Source organism: Schistocerca americana, chromosome 2 (assembly GCF_021461395.2).
Source record: "Schistocerca americana isolate TAMUIC-IGC-003095 chromosome 2, iqSchAmer2.1, whole genome shotgun sequence".
Classification (NCBI taxonomy): Eukaryota; Metazoa; Arthropoda; class Insecta; order Orthoptera; family Acrididae; genus Schistocerca; species Schistocerca americana.
In genome coordinates this window covers 1,094,700,557-1,094,726,059 of record NC_060120.1, presented here as the reverse complement: position 1 = coordinate 1,094,726,059, position 25,503 = coordinate 1,094,700,557, and the positions used below count along the sequence as shown (strand labels likewise).

The window sequence follows — 25,503 nt, the reverse complement described above, 5'->3', positions numbered from 1 at the left end:
TCAGTTTACTGGGAGCATTTTAAGATAGTATGGGTCATCTGTATAGGAGACCGTACTGTGGCTTGCAGAGTAAGTATACAGATATTATCTGGTAAAAGGACTGGTATAACCACACCCATAAAGAATGTGTTTGTAATTTACATGATGCCAATTTACAAGTTTCTGGCTTTATATCCCAAATTAGTATTGTCATTTTCATTCCACAATATTGTGACAACTACCACAGTCATCTCTTTCAGGATTCGAGTGCAGATTTTGTCGCTCACTGATCGGAGTCCACACACTGAGCAGTGAAATCTGCACTCACTACTCAAAACGAACACAGATGGAAATGATGCCGAAATATCCTGGAAAGAAAAATGACGATGTTAGCTCACTTGGAAACCCAGTAACTTGGAAAACATACATTTTGTGGAGAGAGTGTGCAAGATGACATACGGGATTTTAGCCATCACCGTACTTTTTTCTCCACCAACTATAAGGGGTTGTCATATGAGTCACTCTTGTGTCTCACACCTGACTGGGCCTCAGAACATTCTAGCCTCCATTGTGTGAGCAGCACAGACACCTAGACTTAGAACCGATAATTCTCACTGCACAAAATCGCAGAAATGTATTTCACTGAAGACAAAACTTTGCAGCTTGAAAGTATTTCACTTGGTGAGAACTATTCCTGGGAGCACTAAAGTCTCGTGATGGCTTCCATCTTACAGTGACAGAGAAGCTGTTACAGCATTGTGGTGATGCCCGCAGACAAGGGGAACTCCACAGTCATCCTAAAGAAAACCGAATAAGACAGAAAGATGCAACAACTTCTGGAGGATCTTGCACACAGGTCAATAGGAAGTGACCCTACAGAGAAAGTGGACCAAAAGATCAGGGCTCAAGGCTCTGTTGAAGGAGACGGACCTGCCTGAACAAGTCGTCAAGAAGCTGCGTCCCAAAGTGCCAGCACCACTTAGACTGTATGGACTCCCCAAGGTTCACAAGGATGGGGTTCCTCTGCGACCTATTGTCAGCAATATTGGCGCAGCAACTTACCCTACTGCTAAATACCTGAAGAAGATTTTGACACCACATGTGAGTAAATGTGCACATCACATCCAGAACTCAGAGGATTTCCTGCAACGGCTGTGCCAGCAACACATCACAGACACAGACATCATGGTTAGTTTCGTTGTGGTCTCTCTCTTCACACGAGTCCACAGCAGTCACTTGAGCTTATTGGAGAGAAGTTTGATGGGGCTCTCCTTGACCTATTCAGGCATGTACTGACCTCGTCGTAATTCCTATATGGGGGTCAATTTTATGAACAAACAGAAGGGGTGGTGATGGACAGCCCTCTATCACCAGTGGTGGCCAACCAATTTATGGAAAGGTTTGAAGAGGAGGCACTCTCTTCAGCCACATATCAACCCAAGTGTTTTTTTTTTTTTAGGTATGTGAATGATACCTTTGTCATCTGGCCCCATGGTAGGGAGAAGTTAGATGAATTCCTGCTACATCTGATCTCTTGCCATCCGAAAATTCAGTTCACAATGGAAATGGAGAAGGATGGACTGCTTCCGTTCTTTGATGTTCTAGTGAAGAGAAAGGCAGATGGCATGTTTGGACACAGTGTGTACCGCAAACCCACGCACACTGACTTATACCTACAAGCCAGCAGTTGCCACCATCCGGCACAGAAGAATGGAGTGCTCAAAACACTGGCCTACAGAGCACAAACTCTGTCAGACCCTGATAGTTTGGCCACAGAAATAGAACACTTACGATCAGTGTTCAGCAGGAATGGGTACTCCTCTAGAGATATCCAGAAAGCAATTCAACCTGCCAATCAGCCAAAGGATCCAGAAGAGGCAAAGAAGATGGCATACCCGCCATACGCCAGACCTATCTCTGCCAAAAATCAGCAGGATTCTCCAGAACTATGACATCAAGAGCATATTTTGCCCACCCACCAAAATTGGGGAATTTAAAAGATGACCTGGGGCTATGCAAGCCAGGTATTCACAACATACCATTTTCCTACTCGGGTAGTAAAGGACAGCAGCAAATTGATAGATAACACTTTTATAGACCAAGATAGGTTTAAAAACAAATTCTTGTCCTGTTGAGAATGGGCTTTCTGATCATGATGCTCAGCTAGTTACAGTATACGACACAGCTCCATTCAGTAATTCAAAGCTGCCCTCCAAAGTTGTGTGTTCAATTAATGACTCAACAATTAGAAATTTCATAGAAAATCTTCAGCCGTTAGACTGGGATGAGGTGTACAAGGAACCCGATGCTAATTTAAAATATAACTTATTTTATGATACCCTTGTAATAGAATTTGAAAACTGTTTCCCCAAGAAAGTAGTTAAACCTAATTATAAGAAACCATGCAAAAAACCTTGGCTTACTAAAGGAATAAAAATATCTTGTAACCACAAAAGGGAACTGTATCTAACAACAAGAAAGAGTAATGACCCAGAAACAGCCAAATATTATAAAAACTACTGTACTACATTAAGAAAGGTTATTACAAAGTCCAGAAGCATGTGCATCATGTCTGAGATTAATACCTCTGATAACAAAATCAAAACAATTTGGAATATTATTACAAGGGAGGCAGGGCAACAAAGAGTACAGGATGACGGCATCACCATCAAAGCAAATGGAAACTTGATAAACAACAAGCTGGAAGTCGAAAACACTTTGAATAATCATTTTTTAAATGTTGTAGAGAAAATAGGATCTAAATGTTCATTAGAAGAAGCAAAGCAGTTAATGGAAGAGGCCTTACCCACACCATTTGGTACAATTGAAATTCCATCCACCTCTCCTCCTGAAATTAGGAAGATGATAAACTCTCTCAAGAATAAAAGCTCACATGGAGTTGATGGCATTTCCAGCAGGATAATAAAAGATTGTTCCCAAGGAATAAGTGGGAGTCGTAGCCACATATGTAACAGCTCTCTGAAACAGGGTATTTTCCCAGATAGACTGAAGTATGCCACTGTTAAACCATTGCATAAAAAAGGGGATACGTCTGATGTCAACAACCCCATCTCTCTTCCGACTGCCTTATCCAAAATTCTTGAGAAGGTAATGTATTGAAGAGTAGCTTCACACCTTTGTAAAAATAAAGTTATAAACAAAATGTCAATTTTGGTTTCCAGAAGGGTTTTTCAACGGAAAATGCTATATATACTTTCACTAATGAAATATTAAATGCTCTGAGTACCCGGAAGTCACCTGTTGGGATTTTTTTGTGATCTATCAAAGGCTTTTGATTGTGTAAATCATGAAATACTTCTAGATAAGCTCAAGTACTGTGGTATGAATGGGACGGTGCTCAAATGGTTTAAATCATACCTAACTGGAAGAGTGCAGAAAGTTGAAGTAAGCAGTTCACAAAATATGCAAAAAACTGGTTACTTCTCAAACTGGGGAACAATCAAGAATAGGGTGCCGCAAGGTTCGGTCTTGGGTCCTCTGCTGTTCTTAATATATATTAATGACTTGCCATTCTATATTCACACAGACGCAAAGCTGGTACTTTTTGCCGATGATATATACAAGTATAGCTATCACACCCAACAGACAAGAATTAACTGGTGCAATTGTAAACGGTGTTTTTCAGAAAATCATTAAGTGGTTCTCTGCAAATGGGCTCTCATTAAACTTTGACAAAACACAGTACATACAGTTCCACACAGTACATGGAATGACACCATTAATAAATATAGATTTCCATCAGAAATCGGTAGCTGAGGCAGAATATTCAAAAATTTTAGGTGTATGCATTGATGAGGTGTTGAACTGGAAAAAACACACTGAGGATCTGCTGAAACATTTGAGTTCAGCTACTTGTGCTATTAAGGTCACTGCAAATTTTGGCGATATACATCTAAGTAAGTTAGCTTACCACACCTATTTTCATTCTCTGCTTTCGTATGGCATCATATTCTGTGGTAACTCATCATTGAGTAAAAGAGTGTTCATCGCACAAAAGTGTGTATATATTCACTTATGAAATTTGTTATTTACAAGCCGAATGAATTCAAAAGTAATAGCAGTGTACATGGCTACAACACTAGGAGAAAGGATGACCTTCACTACTCAAGGTTAAATCTAACCTTGGCTCAGAAGGGGGTAAATTATGCTGCCACAAAAGTCTTTGGTCACTTACCTGACAGATAGCCATATAGCATTTAAAAGGAAATTAAAAGAATTTCTTAATGGCAACTCCTTCTACTCATTAGATAAATTTTTGGATGTAGTAAGTGGGTAATTTCCCCAACCCCCACAAAAAAAAGAAGAAGAAGAAATTAAAAATATTAAGTGTCATGTAATATTTTGTGTAACATAATATCTTGTAGAGACACCCTTTATTAATCTGACACGTTCCACATCATTACAAAGTGTCGTATTCATGATCTATGGAACAAGTACTAATCTAATCTAATCTAATCTAGTGTGGGCTGTCATACATTGGCCAGACCACCAGAACTGTGGACATCAGGTGTAAAGAACACCAGAGACATACCAGACTTGGACAGGCAACTAAATCAGCCATAGCAGAGCATTGTCAAGAACTTGGTCATTCAATGGATTAAAATGACGCCAAGATTGTGACACAGACCTCAAGATTTTGGGACAGTGTTATTAAAGAAGCCAGTGAGGATAAGGTCACAGACAATCTAATCAACCGTGACTCGGGATACCAAATCAGCACTGCCTGGAATCCAGCACTTGAGCTTGTGAAAACTCAACACAGGATACTCCGGGATTCTACAAGAAGTAAAAGTGGAGACCGAGAGAACAGACGTGAGACACAGTGTCGGACTTTAGAGACCAGACCTGACACAACCCAGATCGTGAACTCTTCTTCAGAAGACGGCCAGGCCGGGCCGGATAGCGGTCGGAACACCGGCAACCAGAGAGGACCAATGTAGCCGTGCCTGGCAGACGCGGACTGCAGACGCAACACACAACATGACACGGACCGATTATGGAGTGCCCAGCACGAAACAGAGGTGGAAATCATAGTAACAGTCATGAGACAGAGTACCCAACATCTCAGATCAGGTCTGACACACCTCAGATGGCGACCACAACCATTGAGGACGGCCAAAACGGGCGCGGACGGCAGTCGGAACATCCGCAACTGGAGGGGTCCATTGAAGCCGAGTTTGGCGGGTGTGGACCACAGACGGAACACTCGACTCTGTGCAGACCAATTAGGAAACACTCAGCTCCTTCCAGGCATAAATACTGGACTCGATCGACCCAAGGACCAGTCTCAGGTAGCACCTGAAGAAGAGAGCGAGGCAAGCTGTTGAAATATTGTGCGAGAACGACACGAACATCCGGCTGGATTCCCGAATATCCAAGATGTCAACAAATTGCCGGGAAAGTACGAAGAATTACGAGGTTTAGGTAGTAGACCAATCTGTGCGGCTAATACACTCAGGTGTACTGAACCATCTGGAGGAAGATATACATTGGAGACAGTTCTTTCCTGTGCCATCCTTATTCTGACAGTCACAGCTTCAAGAGGGGTTGGAAGGGGCACAGGTTCACTACATACTGAGTTTAGGACAAACGCAAACTCCACCTGACACTCGATTGTAGTCACTACGGTTCTTGTAATATCCCGTATAGCCGTGGAGGGCAGGGGTTCTGCATTTCCGGGAACCAGGTTATCTGAAGAGCAATGCAGAAAGCAGTTGTAAAGCTTAACAGTTGCCGTAGCTCAACCAGATGGTGGGAAAAACCGCCGCAATTCCACTGGAGATGATGTCATCGTGAGACTGGGAAGGCATGGAACATTCACTGAGGTAGTTTACGCCTCAGAGTCACCTGCTGCCACCGACTTATTGCCTGAGCAGTCTATATCCATTGCGTCTGACGGTCTAGCGAGATCTAGCTCCTCAGCAAAAGTCAAAATCTCCACCCCATCCTCAGATGCAGAGCTTGTAGGTAGTGGTGGTGTGGGTGCCACCGCAATTTCCTTGGTCTTAAGGGTTTTCTTTTTAGGTTTCTTTCGCTGCTACTTGGGTTTCCCTGGCTGGGAGGACTTCACTGATTCACTCTCCGGGACTGAGGATGAGCATGAAGCCCTACGACCAGCTGCTTTTGGGCTCTTCAGCCACTGGTGGGTGTCATCTTTCCCACTAGCAGAAGCCTGGGAAGGGAGTGACCCAAGGGACCCCTTCCCAGAAAAATCCGAAGAAGAGTTACGCTTCTCCATCTTAGAAGTGGGGATGGACGTACCCGATGGTGATGGTGATGGTGGTGGTGGTGGTGGTGGTGGTGGTGGTGGTGGTGGTGGGGTTGCTCTAAAGTAGGTAGTGCAGGAGCAACAGGGAGGGAAATGCCCCCTACCATCAAGGGGGCAGGTGTAGTCTTCCGGCTCTGAGAGGTGACTGGGGTTGACAGAGCTGATGGTGCCAGAACTGTTGCAGTGGGGGTGTAAGACTGTCATACACACAGGATGCAGGCATTCAAATTTTCTCTTAGCCTCGGTGTAGGTCAGTCGGTCCAGGGTCTTGTACTCCACAATTTTCCTTTCTTCCTGGAAAATCTTGGAATCTGGCAAGCAAGGCGAATGATGCTCTCTGCAGTTGACACACAGAGTGTTGGTATGTGATGGGCATCCGCAATCTCAACATGTGACGCTGGAAGTACAGTGGGAAGACATATGGCCAAACTTCAATCACTTAAAGCAGCGCATCGGGGGAGGGATATAGGGCTTTACATCACATAAGTAGACCATCACCTTGACCTTCTCAGGCAATTTATCACCCTCAAAGCTTAAGATGAAGGCACCGGTGGCAACCTGATTATCCCTCAGACCCTGACGGACACACCGGACGAAATGTACACCTCACCGCTCTAAATTGGCGTGCAGCTCATCGTCAGACTCCAAAAGAAGGTACATGTGAAATATGATACCCTGGACCATATTTAAGCTCTTATGGGGTGTGATGGTTACAGAAACATCCCCCAGCTTGTCAGAAGTGAGTAACACTTGTAACTGGGCAGAGGACATTGTTTTGATCAAGACTGACCCAAAATATCATTTTGGACAAGCCCTCTGCCTCCCCAAACTTGTCCTCTAAATGCTCAACATAAAATTGAGGCTTTGATGTCATGAAAGATTCCCCATCAGTTCTCAAACATACAAGGTACTGGGGCGAATAAGATCTGCTGCCATCCATAGGCTGACATTCCTCCCATGGTGAGGCCAGGGAGGGGAACAATTTAGGGTCATACTTCTGTGTGTTGAATTGAGCTCAGGAATGCTTAGAGACTGCTGGTGTTTCACCACCAGCAAGAGATGATAGACTACACTTCATCTTCCCTGAAGCCACCCACTCCGATCAGGGGCCCTCCCCAAGGGTGCCACCCAACCGCAGCAAAGGCTACCTGGCAGAATGGCTGTTGCTCGGAGTCCCGAAGCCCCAGGTGGATGGGGATCTACCCCTTGGCATATGTGGGATGTTAATGGAGCAGGCATCAGCTGAGTGATCCCTGTGTGGACAGGGGGCTACAGACAACAGGGTACATGGCAGCCCCACCACAATGGACAGGCAACAGTGCTGGATTTCAGGCGCAAAGAAGTCCACGGTCATTGTCGACGCAGAAAGCGATAGTGCACGGTGGAAAATGCTCCCAGGAAGGTGTCCTCGCCCAATAGATGGAGAATGAGCAGGAGTGAAATGCGCCGACGAGGAAGCGAACTAAGGATCTCGATGCATGATGGCCACAGTGCACCGTGTAAGGTGCCCTTCCCAAATTGACTGGCTCTTTGGGAAAATTTTGAAGAATGGAGGTCAAACCCGACACGGGACCATCACATAAAGGCCGAAAGGTGTGAGAGTCCTTTTAGCCACTTCTTACGACAGGCACGAATACCTCGGGCCTATTCTAGTCCCCAGATCCGCAGGGGGGCTAAGTGGGAAGTGCGCACATGGAGTATCTGGGTGCAGTGGACGACCGCAGTCTCAACATGTGGTGCTGGAAGTGCAGCAGGAAGACACGTGACCAAATTACAAGGACTTAGAGCACCGCATAGGGGGAGGGACATACGGTTTAACGTCACAGTGGTAAACCGACACCTTGACCTTTTCGGGCAATGAATCATCCCCAAAGGCCAAGATAAGGGACCAGTAGCAACCCTGTTGTCTTTGTGTCCCCTGTAAACGTGCTGGATAAAATGAACATCCCGCCGTTCTAAATTGGTGCTTAGCTCGTTGTCAGACTGCAAGAGGAGATCACAATGGAAAATGATCCCTTGGACCATGTTGAGGTTTTTATGGGGAGTAACGAACACAGTAATATCATCCAGCTTGTCACAGGTGAGTAACATTCGGGATTGGGCTGGGGAAGCTGTCTGAATCAAGATTGTGCCGGTCCACATCTTGGACAGCGCAGTCACTTCAGCAAACTTATCCTCAAGCTGTTCAACGAAAAATTGAGGCTTCATAGGTAGAAAGGAGTCCCTGTCAGTTTTGCCACAGACTAAAAACTGAGGCAAATATGGCTCTCTCTGTTCTGTAGCCCTACGTTCCTCCCACGGTGTAGCAAGGGAGGGAAACGATTTAGGGTCATACCTGCCCCAGCATTGTATTTGATCATGCCCTTCTTATAGACTGCTGGTGCCGTACAGTCACCAGCAAGAGATGACTTATTTTGCTTCATTGCGGGTCGTCCGCCCTGATGCCACCCACTCCGATCAGGTGCTCTCCCCATAGGTGCCACCCAGCCACAGCAAAGGCCAACTGAAATGATGGCCGTTGCCGGAAGTCCTGATGCCCCAGGAAGACGGGCATCTACTCCTTGGCATACGTGGGGAGTTTACAGCTCAGGTATCAGCAGTGTGATCCCTGTGTTTTCAGGAGGCTACCACCAAATGGGTACATGATGGCGCCATCACAATAGACTGGCTACCGTGCTGGATATTAGGCGCAGAGAAATCCAATATTGTCATGGGGGCGAAAGAGGACAGGAGACAATGGAAGAAGATGACATACCCCAGAAAGTGTTCTCACCCAAATAGTTGAATAGCAGGTGGAGATGCAAAGCCATGACAAGAGATTCAGGAGATCTAATGTAAGGGCACTATGGATAACTCGTGCACCACATAAGGTGTCCTTCCCCATGTGGCCCACACTTCTGTAGAATTTTGAAAGTGGCAAGTCAAACCATAGAATGGGATCTGAAATCATAGGGCCAAAAAGTGAGAGACTCCTTTTAGTCACCTCTTACGACAGGCAGGAATACATCGGGCCTATTCCAACCCCCGGATCTGCAGGGGGACCCAAAGTTGGCATTTAAAATGCCTGTCTTCTGTAAAATGACAGAGTGTGACACGAGAAAAAGCGCTATGTAGAAAATGATGGCAAGAATGAAATCAAAGAAATGGACATGGACCCCTCAAGCCCCCCAGTAGATACAGGTGACAGGCACTTGGAGTTAGCAAACCACAGGCAAAGCAGACAGGAAGTCGGCGCAACTAGTACTGAGTGCACCAGTCGTGTCCATGGAAGGCTGCCTGGGAGTGTGTGCACAGAACTGAAGGACCGATACAGTAGGCTGGTGGCTGCAAATACAAATAACCAACGGTAATACCAAACTTGACTAAGAAATGAAGTACGTGACAGCACAAGAAGATAGGGAATGTCTACCAGAACCAAAATCTGGAATCACTGGTACGAAAAACAGCTAACAATGTAAAGTACTTTGTCACATTGACAGTATCACATACAATGGTAAGTTTGAACTCATGGAGCACATTTGTGCAAGGAAGTAAAAAGTGAAGTACAACAGCAAAACATTACAAAACACCAGTAAAAGGTCTACCACTTCACAAAGGTGCATGGAACCACATCTAAAACCCAACAAAATTAAGAGTGGCCTGCTTAAAATGCATTCAACTAACAAAAATTGTGGAAAACCATAACGTCATACTCACACCCAACATATTATATTATTTTACAATGAGAAGTCATGCACTTCAATTATGCAAAGGGTTAAAGATAACTTGTGAACTAAAACAACCCACCTAAACGATCACCATCACCTGAATGTGAAACTGAAGAAAACTGGGAAGATGTTTATATTCCTGGGCATGAAGTTATTGATGCATTGAATGTTAGCATTTCTGTTTTACCCCTTAATATGCGTCCCCTTAAATGCCCAGGCAAGATACGAAGCACAAGCAAACGGTATGTACAAAGAAGAGTGGAAGAACTTTAAACAAGTTTTACAAAATCAACATCTTTAAAACTTTGTAAGCATATAATGTAAATGCATTTGGTGCAGAACCTGAAGGTAGCAACATGTGTACCCAATGTGAAGTGTGGTTTTAAAACCTAAACACTGCTATCTCAGCAGCCACCTATACTGAGAAGGTACAATTAATGACACTGACACCAGATAGTTTCCTCAAGCAGCACATACAGAAATACATACCCACTTACGTTATTTAATTTCAGAAGCATGTAAAATAAAAAATGAGAAAGGTATTTGGGCATGCCCAGATTCCTGCTGTGGGCATCCACTGCAAGATGATACACTTGGTGTTTCTCTGGAATATTACCTAAGTGATAACCAAGATTGCAGCAGGAAAAGTCCTAATCGGGCTGATGTTATCTCTGTAACCGAAAATGGTGAAAAAGTTAAAAATGTAAAAAGATATGACCTAATCAGTAAGAGAAGCATATGGTCTAATGAAAAAGGAGAACCCAAATTTAAAAATTGGTCTCAAAATGAGTAAAGAGCCAGCCAGTGAAGGAAGTATGCACATGTATTTACTGCACCAATTTGAAACTTGCGTGTTTCACCATAAGTAGTGTTACAGGGAAGAAGTACAGAGAGATGGACCTGATGCTTTTGTGCACCTCTCAAGGGCTGCAAGATTAATGTTGGAGGAGTGTGTGGTGTGTCCTGGTGCTGAAGTGTTGACCATTTAAGCATTACACCACCAATATGCTGACACTGACATTACCTACGCGTTGTGGGAGGGAAGAGAGTTGATGAAGAAGTCAGTGGAACTAGGGAAGTTTGCCACAGAGGTTAGGCATTGGCTCGCGAAAGGAATAGATCATCATTGTATCTGTAGGATTCAGAGACAGACCACAGCAGATGAAAAACCAGACACATTCCACAACACTGACAAATTAGCCCTTCATTTCGCCTTTGCTAAGAACTGGTATGTTGCTTTGCAGAACGAAGTTCAAAATTACCACTGGCACACATCACAGGTGTCAATATTCACATGTGTTGCTCAATTCCTTGGAACATCACATTGTTTTGGTATTGTCAGTGATGATCTCATTCTTGACAGTGCACATGCAGGCTATGCATCAGCATGATAATTGATGAAACAGCATCTAGAGGCCTTACAATTCCTAAAAATGTGCATGTGACAAACTATCCAGCATCTCATTTCATAAACTGCTTTCAGCTTTAAGAGCTTGGAAAGCACTGTACATGAGATAATAAATAAATAAATAAATAAATAAAACAGCAACAGATCGTGGAAAAAGTGCTTGTGATGGGGTAAGAGATCTCTATAAACATCATGCAACAAGATTTAACATCCAGCATGAAGTTGTTAATGCTATAACCAAAGCTACTGGGTTTCTACAGACCATATCAAAATTTCTACAAAGTGTGAAACTCTTACTTCTAAATGCAAGTATATTAAAAAAAGACCATGTTGGAAGCAACTTCATTTTTTGCGTTTAAGACAATATTGGTAGGTGGGAGAAGTAATTAGTGTCTCTCAAGAGCTGCAAGATGTAACTGTCTCCTTTATGGCACCTCACGGTCAGGCAAATTCTTTCAACTAGCCATCATCAACAGATCAGTGTGCAGTTCCCATTTCCCAAGTACTGCTCCTATTGGATCATCCTTGTCCATGGGCAAATTCAGCTTGGCAGGAATAATTGATGACATTTCCTAAACAAGTGCATGTGACAATTTATCCAGCAACAATGTTGACTATTATATGTAGGCAATTTTAATTCATGGAATGTCATAAAGAAGTAAAATCATGACAGAAGGCAATAAAAATTTCTGAATAATATCAGAAACAGAAAAATGTATATACAGAGTTATTTTCTATACCTATTTTTTTTAATGTAAAATGCTCGAACAAAATGAACAGTTGTTGTCCCATTCACTTATAAGGCTGTAAAATAATTGTTCTGATAAATATATAACAGTTTTGCATTACATTTACTCAACATCATTAGTCAATTAAAATTTTTAAGTGACCAGGATCTTTTGACCTTGAGAATAGCTAGGTATAAAACAAAAATTTCTCAAAATTCGCACCACAAAATATTGCCCACTCTGATTGTACCTTCCATAATTACAATTTATAAATTCGTATGGCTAACATGCAGTTTAAAATTATAGAGGAGGAGGATGAGGAGGAGGAAGCAAGGAGGGGGCTAGGGGTATATTTTTAGAGTCATCAATTGAAGTTGGTTCTTGAAACTTTGTATGTATGCTTTCTCAGGACAGTTTACATCTACCTTCAAGAATCTACCAGTACAGTTTCTTCAGCAGCTCTGTGACACTTTCCCGTAAGTGCTGCTCTTCTCTGTATACATTCAACTTTCTCTTATATTCCAATTTGGTATGTGCCCCAAACCCTTGATCAATATTCTAGAGTGGTTTTCGTGTGTTATTTGTAAGTATCTCCTCTGCAGACTGATGGAATTTTACCACTATTCCACCAAAGTCCGAAAACAGAAGTCTATTGTATCATTTACTGGTGGCTGAGCCTAGGTGCTCATTCCATTTCAGTACATATAACTTGCCTTATTCCTGCAATTTTGTATACAGAATGACTTATTTTGATGCATTAGTTCCACTGGGTTATGAGTTCAGCATGAAGTAAATGCATTTTCAATATGAAGTCTGAAACATACGAAGACGTGCTGAAAAGTAATGCGTCCAAATTTCTTATCCAACAACTGAAAATCCAGGAGGGAATGTAACAATATTATGAAGAGGACAGCTACTCACCGTATAGTGGAGATGCTGAGTTGCGGATAGGCACAACAAAAAGTCTGACACACAAGACAATAATCTTTCAGCCAGCAGGGCCTTTGTCAAAAATTCAAAAATAGACCCCCCTCCCCCCCCCCTCCCACACACACACACACACACACACACACACACAAGCGCGCGCGACCACAGTCTCTGTCAGCTGAAGCCAGACTACACTATTTCTTATTCTATTCTCAGTCTTTGTTGAGGTATTATATGTCATGCATATTACTCGGTCGACTTTTCACCATAACTGACACAAGTTGCAACTTTCTGCCACAAGAGGGCTTGGAATTGTAGTGTGCAATATTGCAGTGTGCAATGTAACTATGTCAATATGTGACAACCAGCGGGCTGTAATCAAGTTTCTAACTGCAGAAAAGTTTTTCCATGCATGGAGCACTCTCTCCTTTAGCACAACAATACTAGATCACACACTAACACTGTGACACCTTCGAAAATCCAACATCTTATAAGGTTTACTGTCCATCGATCATCCTACAATACAGTCCTGACTAGGCTCCATCCAATTTTCATATGTTTCCACTTCTTAAAGAACACTTTTGTGGACTTCACTTTGACAGTGATGAAGGGATGCAAGCAGAGGTGAGGCTGTGGTTCATTCAACTATTTCAAACATTCTGCAGTGATGGTTTCAACAATTTGATCTCTTATTGGAAGAAATGTGTTTGTCGCCAGGGTGACTATATTGAGAAATGAATATATAGACATGAAGAACGTTAATGAAGTTTGTTTTTTCTAAAATTCTTGAAGGGTTTTCATGTAAAAATTAGTGTTCAGCACACCCTCGTAGAAGGAAAGAATCACCACAATAGTGAGGTGCAGTGAAAGCTATCGGAATGAGGAAATGGTGCAGAAATTTGCATTAATTTAATACTGTCTTTACTACCAGTAAAGATTACTGTGAAAACTGAGTGCGGCATAAATACTGCAAATTGTAGATCTCAAGAACTATGCCACATGGAAATTTGCTGTGGAAGCATACTTATATCTGGATGATTTATGAGACCTAATGAATGGTACACTGAAGCCTATTGAGAAAAATTATGCACATAAGGACCAGGAGGCAATATCAAAGTTGATGTTATTAACTGATCCAGTGAGTCAAGTACACAGAGAAAATTGCTATGGCAAAAGAAATTTGGGACAAGTTACAGTATGCATTTGAAAATGGCAGCCTTCCAAGAAAAGTCGGATTACTCTGTGAATTTATGACCACTCGACTTGATATTTGTAAAAATGTGGACGAGTACATTAACAAGATAACATCTACATCAAACAGATTAAGGAGCACTGGATTCAAGATTGTCGATGAATGAACAGGCACATTATTTAGCAGAACTGCCTGAAAAATATGCACCCATGGTTATGGAGAGAGGAAGCTCGTGCTTACCAATTATGGGAGACAGAGTGAAAGTGAAGTCCTGCAGGAAGCGAAAAGTACATCATTGTGTCATACTCTGGAGAAGAAAATTAGCTACAGTACTTTATTCTATCATGGAAAGTAGAAAAGTAAGAAACTAGTAAAGTGCTACAACTGTCACAAGATGGGTTAAAATTGCACCCCAGGGCCATAAAAGGACACAAACAAAGGAAAAAGAGTATGATGCGAATAGTCCAGAAAGGAGGGCAGCTAATCAAGGTTAGGCACTCTCCACTTATTACTCTTGAGGAAAAATGGATAACAGAGAACCAGAATGGATGTTTAATTCAAGAGCATCAGTGCATATTATTACAGAGAAAACAAATATTTATGCTGTCACTAATAAAACACATATGGGTATATCCACAGCGGAGGGGCAACAGATTAATCTTCAATATAAACGTAGCAAAAATATTTACTCAACACGGGGAAATTATGGCTATGGCGACTTATGAAAGGGGAATTTTCAAGTTAGATACTGTTAAAGACATATATGAAGATGTAAACTATTGTGTGTACTCTGCAAAAGGTTTCTTATGGCATAGAAGACTTGGGAACGTAAACAGAAAAAGCATTTCATTATCAGAGTACACGGTAACAGGAAGGGAAGATTGTGGTAAATGCAAAGAACTTCATGAAATTTGTATACAAATTAAACAGGCTAGGTTACCATTTAAACCACAGACAGCTTGCATTTAAAACACACAAATTACCTTCATAGACTACTCAATATATAACTATGTTTATTTTTTAAATTCTAATGATCAAGTGATTAATATTTTTCCAAAGCTTTTCAATATGGAGAAAGAGAACAGGAAATAAGATTAACTAGTCAGAACTGATAATTGGGGTGGGGGATTGTACCAATAGAAAATTCAATAAACAATTGAAGGAAGTAGGACTTAGACACCAAGTCACCATCAGATATCGTTCATCCCAGAATGGAGCTGCACACAGAGAAAATAGGACTATTGTTAAAACAGCAAGAAGTATGTTAACAGATGCTGGGTTACGTAAATGATTTTGGGCAGAGATGGTATCCATGGCTGTATATTTGATCAACTGACTGCCTACCAAAGAAATAAAAAATTCAACTCCCTATGAAGTGCAGACAGGAAGAAAGCAAAACCTATGACACTTACAAATTTTTTGATGTGAAGCTATTGTACAGATCCTGGTATGTTGTTGTCGTTGTTGTTGTTGTTGTTGTGGTCTTCAGTCCTGAGACTGGTTTGATGCAGCTCTCCATGCTACTCTATCCTGCAACCTTCTTCATCTCCCAGTACCTACAGCAACCTACATCCTTCTGAATCTGATCAGCCTATTTGTCTCTTGGTCTCCCTCTACAATTTTTACGCTCCACACTGCCCTCGAATACTAAATTGGTGATCCCTTTATGCCTCAGAACATGTCCTACCAACTGATCTCTTCTTCTAGTCAAGTTGTGCCACAAACTTCTCTTCTCTCCAATCCTATTCAATACCTCCTCATTAGCTATATGATCTACCCAACTAATCTTCAGCATTCTTCCGTAGCACCACATTTCGAAAGCTTCTATTCTCTTCTTGTCCAAACTAGTTATCATCCACGTTTCACTTCCATACATGGCTACACTCCATACAAATACTTTCAGAAATGACTTCCTGACACTTAAATCTATACTCGATGTTAACAAATTCCTCTTCTTCAGAAACGCTTTCCTTGCCATTGCCGGTCTACATTTTACATCCTCTCTACCTCGACCATCATCAGTTATTCTGCTCCCCAAATAGCAAAACTCCTTTACTACTTTAAGTGTCTCATTTCCTATTCTAATTCCCTCAGCATCACCCGACTTAATTAGACTACATTCCATTACCCTCGTTTTGCTTTTGTTGATGTTCATCTTACATCCTCCTTTCAAGACACTGTCCATTCCATTCAACTGCTCTTCCAAGTCCTTTGCTGTCCCCGACAGAATTACAATGTCATGGGCGAACCTCAAAGTTTTTATTTCTTCTCCATGGATTTTAATACCTACTCCGAATTTTTCTTTTGATTCCTTCACTGCTTGCTCATTATACAGATTGAATAACATAGGGGAGAGGCTACAACCCTGTCTCACTCCCTTCCCAACCACTGCTTCCCTTTCATGCCCCACAACTCTTACAACTGCCATCTGATTTCTGTACAAATTGTAAATAGCCTTTCGCTCTCTGTATTTTACCCCTGCCACCTTCAGAATTTGAAAGAGTGTACTCCAGTCGTCATTGTCAAAAGCTTTCTCTAAGTCTGCAAATGATAGAAACGTAGGTTTGCCTTTCCTTAATCTAGCTTCTAAGATAAGTTGTAGGGTCAGTATTGCCTCACATGTTCCTATATTTCTACGGAAACCAAACTGATCCTCCCCGAGGTCGGCTTCTACTAGTTTTTCCATTCGTCTGTAAAGAATTTTGCATCCGTGACTTATTAAACTGATTGTTCGGTAATTTTCACATCTGTCAGCACCTGCTTTCTTTGGGATTGGAATTATTATATTCTTCTTGAAGTCTGAGGGTATTTCGCCAGTTTGCTCACCAGATGGTAGAGTTTTGTCAGGACTGGCTCTCCCAAGGCCGTCAGTAGTTCTAATGGAATGTTGTCTACTCCTGAGACCTTGTTTCGACTCAGGTCTTTCAGTGCTCTGTCAAACTCTTCACACAGTAGCATATCTCCCATTTCATCTTCATCTACATCCTCTTCCATTTCCATAATTTTGTCCTCAAGTACATCACCCTTGTATAGACCCTCTATATACTCCTTCCACCTTTCTGCTTTCCCTTCTTTGCTTAGAACTAGGTTTCCATCTGAGCTCTTGATATTCATACAAGTGGTTCTCTTTTCTCCAAAGGTCTCTTTAATTTTCCTGTAGGCAGTATCTATCTTACCCCTAGTGAGATAACCCTCTACATCCTTACATTTGTCCTCTAGCCATCCCTGCTTAGCCATTTTACACTTCTTGTCGATCTCATTTTTGAGACGTTTGTATTCCTTTTTGCCTACTTCATTTGCTGCATTTTTATATTTTCTCCTTTCATCAATTAAATTCAATATTTCTTCTGCTACCCAACAATTTCTACTAGCCCTCGTCTTTTTACCTACTTGATCCTCTGCTGCCTTCACTACTTCATCCCTCAGAGCTACCCATTCTTCTTCTACGGTATTTCTTTCCCCCATTCATGACAATTGTTCCCTTGTGCTCTCACCGAAACTCTGTACAACCTCTGGTTTAGTCAGTTTATCCAGATCTCATCTCCTTAAATTCCCACCTTTTTGCAGTTTCTTCAGTTTTAATCTACAGTTCATAACCAATAGATTGTGGTCAGAGTCCACATCTGCCCCAGGAAATGTCTTACAATTTAAAACCTGGTTCCTAAATCTCTGTCTATCTGAAACCTGTCAGTATCTCCAGGCTTCTTCCATGTATACAACCTTCTTTTATGATTCTTGAACGAAGTGTTAGCTATGATTAAGTTATGCTCTGTGCAAAATTCTACCAGGTGGCTTCCTCTTTTCATTTCTTAGCCCCAATCCATATTCACCTACTACATTTCCTTCTCTCCATCCTGGAATCACAGAAGGAAAAATGGTACCCAAAGTCTTAAGAAGTACATTTTTGTAGGCTATTGTCAAGCCTCAAAGGGTTACTGACCCATGAATCCTACGTATAAGAAGATGGTGATCAATAGTGGTGACATATTTCTTGACAATTATAAAATCGAAGTAAAAGAGTGTCATCAAGACAATACAGCCTCAAATTTAATAAACATTAAGTCTGGAAAAGAAACAGAAACTGAAGATGAGGAAGAAGATGACAATGAACACATTGTTCAGAGTAGATGTACTTTATGTTCCAACTGATCCATAGTTAGCCGGCCAGAGTGGCCGAGTGGTTCTAGGCGCTACAGTCTGGAACCGCGTGACCGCGACGGTCGCAGGTTCGAATCCTGTCTCGGGCATGGATGTGTGTGATGTCCTTAGGTTAGTTAGGTTTAAGTAGTTCTAAGTCTAGGGGACTGATGACCTCAGATGTTAAGTCCCATAGTGCTCAGAGCCATTTGAACCATTTGATCCGTAGTCAGGAGATCCTCCTGGATACACACATCATGTGTCAGAAAAACAAGCATACACAATAAATATTTCCAACGAAAATCAAAAATGCCATTGTACCTTCCACAAACCCCAAATGGAATGATCATCGTGCTCCTGTAAAAAAAATTAACCAGATTTTCATGTATGAGTTAATAAACACTAAGTAGACACATTCTATGAACATACAGTTGTAGAGGATGAAGAAGAAGAAGAAAATATTTTCTTCTCATACACCTAAGCCTAAGGAATACCCTGATTATGAAATGTATGCAGCCCAACCTTTTAATGATGAACCTACAACAGTTGCAGAGACTATGAGTGGCTCAAAATCTCCACAATGAAACATGCCTCAGAAAGAGAATTTTTCAAAAGAAAACTTCTGAATGGGTGGAAACTTAGGTGCCTTTTCACCCTAGCAATAAAAGAAATTTTACTAATTTATCAAATGGATATAAAGATAGCATATGTAAACCTGAAATTAGACGAAGAAATACACATACATGTGATCTCACCAGAAGAAACTAGAAAAACTCATCTGGAAAAAGAGAAAATTGGCAAGTGATGAAAAGTATTTATGGACTGAAACAAAGTAGTTATTACTGTAACAGATGTCTGCATGAAACCTTAAAATGAGTATGAAACAATCTAAGGCAAATCCTGGTACCTACTATAGAAGAAGTAAAGCAGAGATCAGAATAATAGCTACATGGCTGGATGATTTCTTGATTCTAACTAAAGATGAATAATAAACGAACAATTTAAAAAGACTATTCAAAACCAAGTTTAACATGCATGAGTTGGGAGAGGTACAGCAGTATTTTACAGACTATAAGATTACAAAATTCAAGTGCATCTTACACTTGTTTGATTTACAATTTCTGCCAGTCTAAAAATTGGCCAAATATTTAATTCCACAGGAAATCTCTCTCTATCTGGCAACACTGGATTCAACTGGCAGCAACAGTGCACCGATGCGACGAATGCGAGCTACAGGGATTCACAAGCTTGCTAAGACTTCTCCCTCCCACCCTGCCATCACAAATGCAGAACACTGCCTAGCCTGTGATATGCCACTACAGTCTACAGAGCCAGTGAACTTTAAGTGAAAGAGATCTGTGTTGTTGGTAATAGCACAATATTTCTGTTAGTAACTAGTTATGTAATGGAAAAAAATAACAGATATTAATATGTTGTGGGCTATAAATTCAAAGTAATAGCACATGTAGAAGGACATGGGAATACAACAACTGGGCGATATTTTGGCCCCTACCAAGAAAAAAACCATTTGCGATTGGCACTGAAAAAAAGAATGAGGAAGACTAAATGTAGAAACAGAGGACTGAATGCAAAACTGCCAAAACTAGATGATGACACATTGAAATGAAATCAAGGACACTGTCAAAATGGCATTGGAATTAATACAAAATTATTCAAATACTAAAACTAGTGCTACAGTGGAACATAACAGACTTTAAAGATGGAGTTAGGTGGTGCTACAGGTTTAGGAAGTGTCATGCGAATCAAAACCAAAATATGGGTCAATGGAAGTGTCAGATTCAACCCATCTGCTTTGACCCATGGTGAAAGGGTGTTATGGTGTGTGACGTTACTAAGGCGCGGAGTTTATGAGTTGGTTGTGTTTGTAGATGTCGTCTTGCTGTGTTTGATGGTGCCCCCCCCCTCTCTCTCTCTCTCTCTCTCTCTCTCTCTCTCTCTCTCTCTCTCTCTCTCTCTCTCTCTCTGTGTGTGTGTGTGTGTGTGTGTGTGTGTGTGTGTGTGTTGTGGTTTTGTTTTTCGTAGTCGTTGGTGTTTGTCTTTTCGAATGAATAGCTATTAGCTATGGTTGACCTATATAGGTCAAGGGAAATGACTGATGCTAATTTTCGAAGTTTTATGTGTAGGTATTGGTGTTTTCGTATCGTCAGCTGTCGTCAATGGAAATGTCTGATTCCAATTTCCGTAGTGTTTGCTGTAGGTGTTGGTGTTTTGGTATCATTCACAAATGGTTCAAATGGCTCTAAACACTATGGGACTTAACATCTGAGGTCATCAGTGCCTTATACTTAGAACTACTTAAACCTAACTAACTTAAGGGCATGACACACATCCATGCCCGAGGCAGGATTCGGACATGCGACCGTAACAGCAGCGCAATTCCAGACTGAAGCACCTAGAACCGCACGGAAACAGCAATGTGGAACTAATCTAAACAGCAAATATGGACGAAACTCCTTTGACATTTGATGTGCAAATAACAGAACCATTGCCATGAAAGATGATAAAACTGTAACTACAAAACAAGCGGACATGAGAAAATGCACTACACTGTGGTCTTTACATGTTGTGTTGATGGTCATTTTCAAGTGCAAAACAATGGCAAAACCTTCTCAAACACCGGTTGAATGGATGAGGCTGGTATGAAATTATGGATTAACAGAGTGTAGGAGAGAAAGTAGATCAGTTTAGTAGTCATTCGAAAAATTCTTTGAAAGAGAAAAGATAAACTGAGACACAGAAATACAGAACTTGCTATTATTCTGAGAGGACTTCACAACTGCGACCTCTTGATATGTAAGCCATTTAAAGTGCATATGGGAGAGGAATGGAACAGTCAAACAATGGAATATAACAATACAATGAAAAGGATAGTTGCTACTCACCATATAGCAGAGGTGCTTTGTCGCAGATGGGAACAACAAAAGGACTGTCAGAGAGTAAGCTTTTGGCCAACAAGGCCGTGATCGGAAATCTCTCTCTCTCTCTCTCTCTCTCTCTCTCTCTCTCTCACACACACACACACACACAACTGACCACAGTCTCTGGCAGCTGAAGCCAGTGGCTGTAGTCATTGGTCGTGTATATACGTGTGTGTGTGTGTGTGTGTGTGTGTGTGTGTGTGTGTGTGTGTGTGTGTATTTTCCATAAAGCCCTTGTTGGCTGAAAGCTTACCTTCTGACAGTCCTTTTGCTGCGCCTATCTGCAACTCAACATCTCCACTATATGGTGAGTAGCAACTATTCTTTTCACAATATTATTATATTCCATCCTGGATTTTCCATTCTTTGATATATTTTGTGTGTGTGGGGGGGGGGGGGGGGGGGGGTTAATTCCACATACTGTAATGAGAGCTCTTTGACTGTTCCTTAACAATGTGCTTTAATGCATTGTGTTCTGTAATTATGTATGTTAAAATATAGCTTGCCTTATCCCTGCCATTTCGTTCTCAGAATTCCTTATTTCTCTGCACTAGCATTTTTGATGAACATATAGATTGGTAGAGCAATAAGCACAAGCAATTATCCAGTCACAACACTCAGCATGCTTACTGTACTGTACTGTACAAGGGACACAGGTGGGTCCTAGAAGTATGGGAAGAAAATCTCAGGGTAAGTCTCCAGGCTGGTAGTGAGACTGCACTCAACATTCGGTAATCATATGTTGTACTCAATCAGGATTCTATAAAAATCTGACAATTACCTAGGCCTATGTTGCAACTTTTCCATGAACCATGGGCCTTGCCGTTGGTGGAGAGGCTTGCGTGCCTCAGTGATACAGATAGCCGTACCGTAGGTGCTACCACAACGGAGGGGTATCTGTTGAGAGGCCAGACAAATGTGTGGTTCCTGAAGAGGGGCAGCAGCCTTTTCAGTAGTTGCAGGGGCAACAGTCTGGATGATTGACTGACCTGGCCTTGCAACATTAACCAAAACGGCCTTGCTGTGCTGGTACTGCGAACGGCTGAAAACAAGGGGAAACTACAGACGTAATTTTTCCCGAGGGTATGTAGCTTTACTGTATGGATAAATGATGATGGCGTCCTCTTGGGTAAAATATTCCGGAGGTAAAATAGTCCCCCATTCGGATCTCTGGGTGGGGACTACTCAACAGGACGTCGTTATCAGGAGAAAGAAAACTGGCATTCTACGGATCGGAGCATGGAATGTCAGATCCCTTAACCGGGAAGGTAGATTAGAAAATTTAAAAAGGGAAATGGATAGGTTTAAGTTAGATATAGTGGGAATTAGTGAAGTTCGGTGGCAGGAGGAACAAGACTTTTGGTCAGGTGAATACAGTATTATAAATACAAAATCAGAAAGGGGTAATGCAGAAGTAGGTTTAATAATGAATAAAGAAATAGGAGTGCGGGTAAGCTACTACAAACAGCATAGCGAACGAATTATTGTGGCCAAGATAGACACGAAGCCCACACCTACTACAGTAGTACAAGTTTATATGCCAACTAGCTCTGCACATGATGAAGAAATTGAAGAAATGTATGATGAGATAAAAGAAATTATTCAGGTAGTGAAGGGACACGAAAATTTAATAGTCTTGGGTGACTGGAATTCGAGAGTAGGAAAAGGGAGAGAAGGAAACATAGTGGGTGAATATGGATTGGGGGGAAGGAATGAAAGAGGAAGCCGCCTTGTAGAATTTTGCACAGAGCATAACTTAGTCATAGCTAACACTTAGTTCAAGAATCATGAAAGAAGGCTGTATACATGGAAGAATCCTGGAGATACTAGAAGGTATCAGATAGATTATATGATGGTAAGACAGAGATTTAGAAACCAGGTTTTAAATTGTAAGACATTTGCAGGGGCAGATGTGGACTCTGACCACAAGCTATTGGTTGTGAACTGTAGATTGAAACTGAAGAAACTACAAAAAGGTGGGAATTTAAGGAGATGGGACCTGGATAAACTGACTAAACCAGAAGTTGTACAGAGTTTCAGGGAGAGCATAAGGGAACAATTGAGAGGAATGGGGGAAAGAAGTACAGTAGACGAAGAATGGGTAGCTCTGAGGGATGAAGTAGTGAAGGCAGCAGAGGATCAAGTAGGTAAAAAGACGAGGGCTAGTAGAAATTGTTGGGTAACAGAAGAAATATTGAATTTAATTGATGAAAGGAAAAAATATAAAAATGCAGTAATGAAGCAGGCAAAAAGGAATACAGACGTCTCAAAAATGAGATCGCCAGCAAGTGTAAAATGGCTAAGCAGGGATGGCTAGAGGACAAATGTAAGGATGTAGAGTGTTATCTCACTAGGGGTAAGATAGATACTGCCTACACGAAAATTAAAGAGACCTTTGGAGAAAAGAGAACCACTTGTATGAATATCAAGAGCTCAGATGGAAACCCAGTTCTAAGCAAAGAAGGGAAAGCAGAAAGGTGGAAGCAGTATATAGAGGGTCTATACAAGGGTGATGTACTTAAGGACAAAATAATGGAAATGGAAGAGGATGTAGATGAAGATGAAATGGGAGATTTGCTAATGCGTGAAGAGTTTGACAGAGCACTGAAAGACCTGAGTCGATACACGGTCTCAGGAGTAGACAACATTCCATTAGAACTACTGATGGCCTTGGGAGAGCAAAACTCTATCATCTAGTGAGCAAGATGTATGAGACAGGCAAAATACCCTCAGACTTCAAGAAGAATATAATAATTCCAATCCCAAAGAAAGCAGGTGTTGACAGTTGTGAAAATTACCGAACTATCAGTTTAATAAGTGACAGCTGCAAAATACTAACGCGAATTCTTTACAGATGAATGGAAAAACTGGTAGAAGCCGACCTCGGGGAAGAACAGTTTGGATTCCGTAGAAATATTGGAACGCGTGAGGCAATACTGACCTTAAGACTTACCTTACAAGAAAGATTAAGGAAAGGCAAACCTACGTTTCTAGCATTTGTAGACTTAGAGAAATGCTTTTGACAATGTTGACTGGAATACTCTCTTTTAAATTCTAAAGGTGGCAGGGGTAAAATACAGGGTGCGAAAGGCCATTTACAATTTGTACAGAAAGCAGATGGCACTTACAAGAGTCGAGGGGCATGACAGGGAAGCAGTGGTTGGGAAGGGAGCGAGACAGGGTTGTAGCCTCTCCCCGATGTTATTCAATCTGTATATTGAGCAAGCAGTAAAGGAAACAAAAGAAAAATTCGGAGTAGGTATTAAAATCCATGGAGAAGAAATAAAAACTTTGTGGTTCGCCGATGACATTTGAATTCTATCAGAGACAGCAAAAGACTTGGAAGAGCAGTTGAACGGGATGGACAGTGTCTTGAAAGGAGGATATAAGATGAACATCAACAAAAGCAAAACAAGGATAATGGAATGTAGTCGAATGAAGTCAGGTGATGCTGAGGGAAGTAGATTAGGAAATGAGACACTTAAAGTAGTAAAGGAGTTTTGCTATTTGGGGGGGCAAAATAACTGATGATGGTCAAAGTGGGGAGGATATAAAATGTAGACTGGTAATGGCAAGGAAGGCGTTTCTGAAGAAGAGAAATTTGTTAACATCGAGTATAGATTTAAGAGTCAGGAAGTTGTTTCTGAAAGTGTTTGTATGGAGTGTAGCCATGTACGGAAGTGAAACATGGACGGTAAATAGTTTGGACAAGAAGAATGCTGAAGATTAGATGGGTAAATCACATAACTAATGATGAAGTATTGTATAGAATTGGGGAGAAGAGGAGTATGTGGCACAACTTGACTAGAAGAAGAGATCAGTTGGTAGCACATGGTCTGAGGCATCAAGGTATCACAAATTTAGCATTGGAGGGCAACGTGGAGGGTAAAAATCGTAAAGGGAGACCAAGAGATGAATACACTAAGCAGATTCAGAAGGATGTGGGTTACAGTAAGTACTGGGAGATGAAGAAGCTTGCACAGGATAGGGTAGCATGGAGAGCTGCATCAAACCAGTCTCAGGACTGAAGATCACAACAACAACATGTTGTAACTGTTTAATATCATCTAGACATTTTTACTCAAAAAAGAAAATACATCTGACTCTTCTGAAGCTTAATTACATATGAGGAACTTATATGAAAATGCTGTTCTTGGTTTCAGTGTGGGAGACCATATATTTCCACCTGTCAATTTC

The 25,503-nt window shown here is 41.5% G+C and overlaps 1 protein-coding gene across 1 annotated transcript in view; it reads right to left on the bottom strand.

The window, feature by feature from the left end:
- Window positions 1-25,503, bottom strand: part of LOC124596499 (putative E3 ubiquitin-protein ligase UNKL) — a 268,521-nt gene that overhangs the window by 241,611 nt on the left and 1,407 nt on the right. The gene's annotated exons all lie outside the window — the stretch shown is intronic.